Source organism: Clupea harengus, chromosome 18 (assembly GCF_900700415.2).
Source record: "Clupea harengus chromosome 18, Ch_v2.0.2, whole genome shotgun sequence".
Taxonomy (NCBI): Eukaryota; Metazoa; Chordata; class Actinopteri; order Clupeiformes; family Clupeidae; genus Clupea; species Clupea harengus.
In genome coordinates this window covers 24,264,717-24,273,461 of record NC_045169.1, presented here as the reverse complement: position 1 = coordinate 24,273,461, position 8,745 = coordinate 24,264,717, and positions in this window count along the sequence as shown.

Genomic DNA, 8,745 nt, shown 5'->3' with positions numbered 1-8,745 from the left:
ACGCTAAACATTGCAGATTTGTAACTGGAAGTCTTGCCCTGTATGATGAACAGCCAATAAACAACAATCATATTGTTGGAAATGTGGAATCTCCCCCCATTCATTTAGATGGGAGCCTGATCTACCCCCATTCATTTAGATGGGAGCCTGATCTTGTTTGCCTAAAACAGCTGCCCAGAGGAGTTGCCGAAGGTGGCAAGACTTGCTTATAACGACTAAGGTAAAGTATCACTTCTTTAAAGTAACATCATGCAGGACATTAAATTGTTTTTAATACATGTTTTGTAGGTAACTAGTGCTATTGCTGGTCCTATATGCTCATGGAAAGGAGAGATAAACACACATCTTTACAACTAGCCACCTAGACCATTTACTAAGTAGAGCTCTGAGAAACCAGCCAAAGTGAACAGGTTTTCCAGTATAAGGTCGCCAAATATATCACTGAAATACATCAGCTAGCTAGATTGCAAGCTTTTATCAGTGCCAACTGTGTTGCTGGTGTTTGAAATGCAGGTCTGTCAGAAGCCAGCTGACTAGTAGCTCACTAGTTTTGGACAAAAACCCTGCAATGCCTTTTTAAAAATGACCATTAAACATTATCACGATCCATTATAAATATTAATTTGTTGACTTACCAGGAAATATTCGCCTTTCAGCCTGCAGCACGATATCACAGCCAACTTTCTCCACCCACAGTTGCCTAATGGCCTGCAGAGTAATCTGCAGCTCTTCTGAAGCAGATGAGCAATGTGTCTTCTCTTCTCCTTTCTTTTCAGTCTCTTTAACCTTCTTCTTCTCCTTTTCCTCCTCTTTCAGCTTGCAGAGACCCAAAACTCTTTGTACACCCAGTGCAAGAGCTGCAGTCCGTATAGGGGCGACTGAATCTCTGTTAAGAGTAGGTATGTTTCCTGTGTAGGCAAACTCTAGCACCGCTGCAAGACCCAGAGTGGTCACCTCAGGGCCCAAACACACGTGGATGTCTGCTGGGCTCCATTTCCCCTGCGTCCGCAGCCTCTGCTGGATGAGGGAGCTTACGGCAGCGATGACAGCGGAGTGGGCACGGAGACTCTGCCCATTCTGAGTGCTCAGAGTCAGGTCAGTGAGCAGGGAGGAGTGCCTAAAATCCTCCAGAGTTTGAAACACTTTTGTTGGGTAAGTGGAACTGTGGACTAATGTCTTGGTGTCTTCGTGATACTTCTGTTCATCTTCATAGTAGGCTGATACCCCTTCTTGGCTCTCATCCTCCGCTTCATTCTCTTCTGTGTCTCCCTGGGGTACAGCGAGCCCTCCATCTTCCTCACACCCTGTTATCTCATCAACACCTGCCTCATCCACACCATGAAGTGTTTTAGAATCATCTTCATTACCATCCTCCTTATCATCATCATCATCATCATCATCATCATTATAAGAGGAAGCAACACCTGCTACTACTTCCGCTTTCCCCGTATCTTTGTGTTTAGTGTCGTCACCTTGGTCCACTCCCCCCTCCCTCTCCTCACTCGGCCCCTCATTGTCACTGTGTTCCTGCCCCTCTTCACTGGCCTCACTTACCCTCTTGGTGCCTCTGCCCTCACTCCATCGATTGCCCCAATCATCCACAATGCAAGGTGCAGCCAGAGCCATGTCTTCAGTCAGTCACTTCCACAAACACACAATCCTCAGAGACTTGCTATCCCAAATGGTCCTTCCGTGCTGCAAAATGATGGTCTGGTTTGAGATGACTTAGTTGTTTGTGCTGTTGTTCGGGTCTGTCCTACTCCTCAATGCTTCTCCACAGTTGTTCTTAGACTATGAGGATTACTTTTTGAACTCACTTCTTACTGATCGCTATTTATAAGTCTCATACGGAAAGAATTGCCAAGGAGATCCCAGAGCAGGCTCATATATCTCCCCCACAGCCAGAGCAGAGAGCTATTTGGGTCAAGGAGTGATGGAAGGTGAGTAAGAAAACAACACAAGTTACAGGCTTGTTTTCCACAGAGAGGAGAGAGGAGAGGATGATGCATAATGGACAATAGTCAATTGTTTTCCATTTTTGGCCAATCCAAACTAGGTTGAGTTGACTAGGTTAACTTACTGAGTTTCTCATCATTCAACCTCTCTCTGATAGAGGTTCCACAGCTGGATAGATACCACCCAGTGGCAAAAGCCATTTCTAAAGATTTTACATTTTCTTTCAGCCCAAGGTACCTTGCAGTGGAACACCCCTGGTTGTGTCAAAACACATCTAAAGACTGGTGACTGAGAAAAAGAATATTTTAATATTCGTTGCCCATTTGAAATAAATAGATAAAAACAGTAATATAATACATAATGAAATAGAAGGAAATACGTTTATAAGTAGATACTTTTATTTTGATATGATATCGACGTGACCATCGCCTAGGAGATAATTTGATTTTCCTTTCTCAGTTTCTTGATACCTCCATATCATTTGATTGATTCCTTTGAACTGTCCTTGATAATACTCTTTTAACTCTTGAACTTACAGTATATTTCCTTGATTACTACTTCTTCAAATTACTTCACCTTTTGATACATTTCCTTTTTCTGCGGTTTTTGGATATTTGAAGACCTTCTTTTATCTTTTATTTCTGGATCTCCGTGAGTGATTTGATTGTCCGCTAGTGTCTGCTAGCTAGTTGTTAGCAATCGCTAGCAGCGATTGCATTCATTTGTATGGGGCTAGTATATTAGCATGCTAGTAACGTTTAAGTAACTGAGCTACATTTAAAACCAGTCGAAAGGGACTGCAATATGCAGTGGAAGGATATATCCAAAATATTAAGATCAACAACGAAGTGAACACAACAATAATTCAAGCAAAAGCATACAGGTCTCAATAAAAAAAAATGAGAAACCCCACGACCTCTTCATTAAATGCAACCAGCACATCCTTGTAGACTAGTCATGTTATTTCACCACTGGGTAAGATCTGTATATAATATTTCAAGCTAGCTAATAACCTACAAAGATTCTATATTCTTATTATTTATTCCGTCTCTCTGACGAGAGACTCTGGAGGTATCCATCTAGCTAGCCAGCTAGCTAGGATGGTGACAATCTAGAGAACAGTACAGTAACGTACCAGTGTGGATCAAGATAGCTGCAAGTAACGTTATTGTTCAAGGGATGTGTGTGCATGTTGCTGAAAGTATTTCACAGTCACTGTAGTGATAACTTGCTTGTAAAATTATGATCCTGATGTAATGCTATGGCTTTGTATCAGATCGCCAGGTTATTGCTCTCAGGTTGTGCCTTATGCATACCTTGGGATACTCAGGAGTAGGTTGCCCATTCACAAAATGCTACAAAGATTAAAATAAAAAACTTCATAATGGCCTTCTGTTCAACATTGATACAGTATGTTAAGTTCGAGCTAGTCACTCCAACTAAAGTGTTAATGTTAAAATCTAAATGTTAATGTTACCGTCTGTAAAATTGCACGCTGAGCTATCCTAGATAGCGATGTTAATGTTACGTCTGTAAAATTGCACGCTGAGCTATCCTAACTAGCGATAAAAAACGCCAGCAGCATAAATACAAAGTGTTCGTTAAAAGTTCTGTTCAATGCTGGCGTTTGCTATCGCTAGCTAGGACAGCTCAGCGTGCAATTTTACAGACAGTAACATTAACATTTTGACGGTAATATTAACATTTTGATTTTAACATTAACACTTTAGTTGGAGAGACTAGTTATGTACTTGTAGTGGTAATAATACAAGTTGTCATGAACCATAACTGTTTGGGGATGTTCTCTCAACTAGATACTTAGTTATCATACCTAGCGATAGCGTAGTTCGCTAGATAGATAACTAGCTGCAAGCAGCTTCATTTACTTTGGAGCAGACATATGTGTGTTTTTCGATATATTGAGTTGGGAGTGGGGTCTCCCACACTGTTTAATCCACAGCCGGCACCTTTCCTCCTGTGTTGTGGGCTTTGGAAATGCGAAAAAAAAAAAAATATCCCTCTAATCTCTGTGTCAGGTCTAAAAGTCCCGTAGGCACAGTGTTTCACCATGCTGCTCAGACCTCAAAGTTGTCGGACCTTCTTCTCTTAGTGGCGGTTGCTAAGGTGTGATTGGACGAGGGCTGTTCTAGGGAGGAGTTTCGCGATCGGTCAATTACACAATACTGACAGCACATCTCTTGCTGGTCAGCCACAGACCCCAATGAGACCACTGAAACGACATGCATGTTCAGAGGCCAGCTACATTTACTATCTTCAAGTTCCAAAGAAAAACTTAATACTGACAACTACCATATAACCAAAGACCAAAAAGTAAATAAATCAGATTTAAAACATCAGTAGCCCATATTATGCATGGGAGATTCATCTCCGCTATCAATAATAGTCTCATACATAGGGATTCAATGTTGTTGACCGTTTTTGTCATGAATCCCTTTCATACTATTTCATTTCTATGTTAACATATTAAATATATTAAAAGATGTGACTGTGACTGAAAATAGCACTGTTGCTCTCTGAAACAAACTGCAAACACACACACACACACACACACACACACACACACACAGACACACGGATGGTATTGCTCAACAGCCTAGGAGTTCCCAGAGCAGGATCATATATCAGTATCAGTGTGATACTGATTTTTTGTTCATGTGAAAGTGGAATTCGTATGTTGATACTTTTTATATTCCATGTCTACACCCTGTCTATCAGGAAAAAGACACATTTCTCCAACATCTGGGTATGAAATCTGTATCCAGGGCCGGCGATTGCTATAGGCGAACTAGGCGACTGCCTAGGGCGACAAATGGGTTGGGGGCGCCCTCTAGCGTCGCCCTTGGACCTACTTCCCCTTAATCATAGTTAGAATAACAAGCAAATAAAAACATGTTTATTAATCATGATCATCCGAGGGCGCCCCTTCAGCCCTACGTTTACTTTAACCTGATTTTTAGATTGAATTGATGGTTATTGTCGATAGGGGGGGCGGTTGCGTTAAGTTACGTTACGTTAGTTATGTGAGGGCTCCTGCACATTGCCAGGGTGGGGTGAGCCGTGAGCGTGTCAGCTACGTGACATTCGCAAAAATGAAGCGGTCAATACCATCTGGAGCACAGGGACGAAAACGAAGAAAGGAAGAAGAGGAAAAGAAAGCCAAGTATAGAGGTAAGTCTTCTCATCTCAGCCATTAAGGTGTCAAACGAAATACATGTAGTATTTTGCATCACCTAATATTGGACGTTTCATTGCTGTCACTTAGGCTAGCTATAGCTAGCTAGCGACTGTTACTTTGCTAATTTGCTACGTAGGCTATTACTAGCAAACGTAACTTCACTGATAACCTACATGGATGTAAATGTCAAAAGACCAGTATCTGGATAACGTATGCTAGTTATGAAAAGTACAGTTGCTGTCTACATTAATTATAAATGGCATAAGTTCTGTTTAGTGACTGTTCACAACTAGCAGGTGCACACACAGTAACCATTTTGGGGATAGTGGTGGTGTTCACCCTTCTGTACAGTTCCTCCCCAGGAATATACTAAACATTTTGTTTATTTTTGTTTTAAATTGGCCAGATGCACTCAGGCAATTTTTGCAGAGGCCGCTGTAGAAAGGACGCCTGATTCGCCTCCCTCTGAACTTTGTAAGTAGCCCACACAACTAGTACTACTGTTGCTGTTTTTGTTATTGTTATTATTATTAGCAATTATTACTTTAATAATCACATCACATTAATACTACTAATTGTAATCAGTAGCCTAGTATTATTTAGCCTTGTGGCAGTAATTGTAATATATCTACTACAAGTTACATGGTCAGATAAAATGTATTTGTACAATGCAACTATGTGGTAGGATGATAGAAATGACCAAATGCAACTGTGTAACGAACAGCATGGATGAACTCTGTGTTTAAATACAGCTGCAGGAGAAGGGACATCCAGTAGTACTCAAGGGGCCAGTAACACACAGGCCAGGAACACACAGCCTGCATCAGGTGAGTCTATTTAATAGTATTTATTCAAGCCACATCCATACCTTAAAGTACAATAGAAACATGTTAGCATGTATTAAATACAATAGCTTGTTTTCTTAAAGAAGTTCAACCACATTCATGATCATTTCACTTATTATATTAAACACTGCTTGTCTGGCTATACAATATGCTTGAATACAGGTGAAGGTGAAGGGACATCCAGGACCACATCAAGCACTCTGGGCACCAGTGAAACTACACTGCCGCCTGCAGACACCTCACCCTCCACAATTCCTGCTATCCAGAGAGAACCTATAGATCCTGCTGACTGGCCAGCTGTGATCCGGTAAGGACAGAGTTAGTTTGCAGAGGACCATACCAGACCAGTCCAGACTTTACATTTCCAAAAAGAGATGATGGGAGAAGCTGCCACCACAACCACTTCTACAGGAAATTAGTAAATGGGGAGAAAATCAAGAGAAGCTGGCTTGTATATTCAAGGAAAAACAATACTCTGTATTGCTTCTGCTGCAAGCTCTTTTCACAGAAAAATGACCACCTCATTAGGAGTGGCCTAAATGACTGGAAGAATTGTAGTGAGGTATTTGAGATATTTTGTAGAGGTACGTACAGTATCCATAAAAGCACTTTTGTTTGTAGAGGGTATAGTTAGGGTATAGAGGGTCATAATTTGCTTAAATGTCCTTACAGGTGCTTAAGAGTGTTTTGCACAGTTTATGGAGTTAACTTAATCCTAACTTTGAGTGTGTAATAAATTATTTAAACTAATAAAAAAGAAAATGTTCTGAAACTATTCTGGTGTTTGTTGTCCATGCAACATTTATTGTTGAACTGCAATATAGAATAGTATAAGTGGGTGAAAAAACTGCTATGCAAAGTTAAGTGATGTTAAGTATTGTGTGTGTGGGGGGGGGGCGCAAAACTCAATCTCGCCTAGGGCAACCAAAGGGCTAGAGCCGGCCCTGTCTGTATCTTTAGACATTTACCTCTTTGAACTTATTGTTCTGCCATATATTTATGTTTAAATTTATATATGACCGTGAGAGGTTAATAACAAGTCGATATTATTACGTTAGACATTTATACGGGAACAATAAGCGCAGTTAACTAATAACAGCAATCACCCAAGGCAAGATATCCTGTATAGGCGATCCAGTCAAGGCAGCCAAGACTCTAGATGACTGACCCTACTAGTGATAATTATACCCCTTACTACTGCAATCAGTTATCCAGGCTGCAGTCTATTCCTGTCATACAACAAAGATGCTAAGAGGTCAGACTTTCAAATTGGACCAAAAGAGCCAGACATCAGCTGTGAAATTACTTAAAAGTACAGTCTGCGATTCTGTTAAAAGGTTGTTGATATTTGAACTCAACAGCTAATCAAATTACACCCCTCCCTTCTGTGCTCCTGTAGTATGGTGTTGATTGTTTGGAACCGTGTATGGCTTAATGTTATTCACTGATGTAGAGGAAGGGTCACAAGAAAGCTCTTCTTCAAATGCTTCTTCGAATTATTTAATATTCTTACAGAAATTCACAGTTTTTATAAGGTAAAATGAACATATTAAACCATGGCATAAAGTATAAGGGAGGGGGTGAGTGTGTCTAGGGGTCAAAGTAGGAGATGTGAACATGAGAGGGTGTGACTGCTAGGCGGGGGTGGGGGGTGTCTAGCTTGACCAAGGAGTTTCTAGATACTAAATATGTCTGGCTCCAACCATCTTGTAGACAAGAGCCAACGATCAACTCTAATGGCCCGGCTCCAAATATAGACAAAGGCCAGGAACCAAGCCTGATGGCTCTGTCTCTAGATCTCTGGTGTTATTCGGGGGTATATTGAGATATGGTCTGGTATGTGAAATTATGATTTGGTATGTGAAATTTACCTAAATCTAACAGAGGTGTTTGTAACTATTAGATGCCATCATCCTTACATGTCCTGCTTTGTTTCCTCATCTGTGGCACCAGCCCAACTGTAGCCTGCTGCTCATATCCATCGACATCAACAGCATTTGTATGTGCTAGCATGTACATTAGACCTGTGCTGAATTTTTGGTGAACAATTACATTTTTGTTCTTATTGATCAGTACAAAAGAACTTACAGAAATGATTTCAACAGGCTACATGCTAAGATAGAATATTGCTATTCTGATGGGATTTTACAAATGATTTTCCTGATTTTCATAATACAATATCAGCTCTTCAACTTTATATTAAAAACACACACTCAGCTTTTTTTATTTTCAATAATATATTTTTATTTGACTAAGTAAATGTAATAATTAATTTAAAGCAAAACATTGCGTATCATAGACAATTACATATAATACTGACAGCACATCTCTTGCAGGTCAGCCACAGGCCCCAATGAGACCACTGAAACAACATGCATGTTCAGAGGCTAGCTTGACTGTTCTCTCCCTTGTACGTCGCTTTGGACCAAAGCGTCTGCTAAATGACTAAATTTAAATGTAAATTTACTATGTTCAAGTTCCAAACAAAAAAGTTAATACTGACACCTCACATATAACCAAAGACCAAAATGTAAATAAAATCAGATTTATAGTAGCCCAACTTTGTCAGTAGCCCATATTATGCATGGTATTCATGAGTGAGATTATGCGTTCATCTGTGTGTGTGTGTGAGAGAGAGAGAGAGAGGGAGAGATAGAGAAAGCGAAGAGAGGGAGATATTTCAGTGCGAGTATGCATGTTTGAGTATATATCTTGTGTTAAGGGACAACTATAGAGACTGGAGAAAAA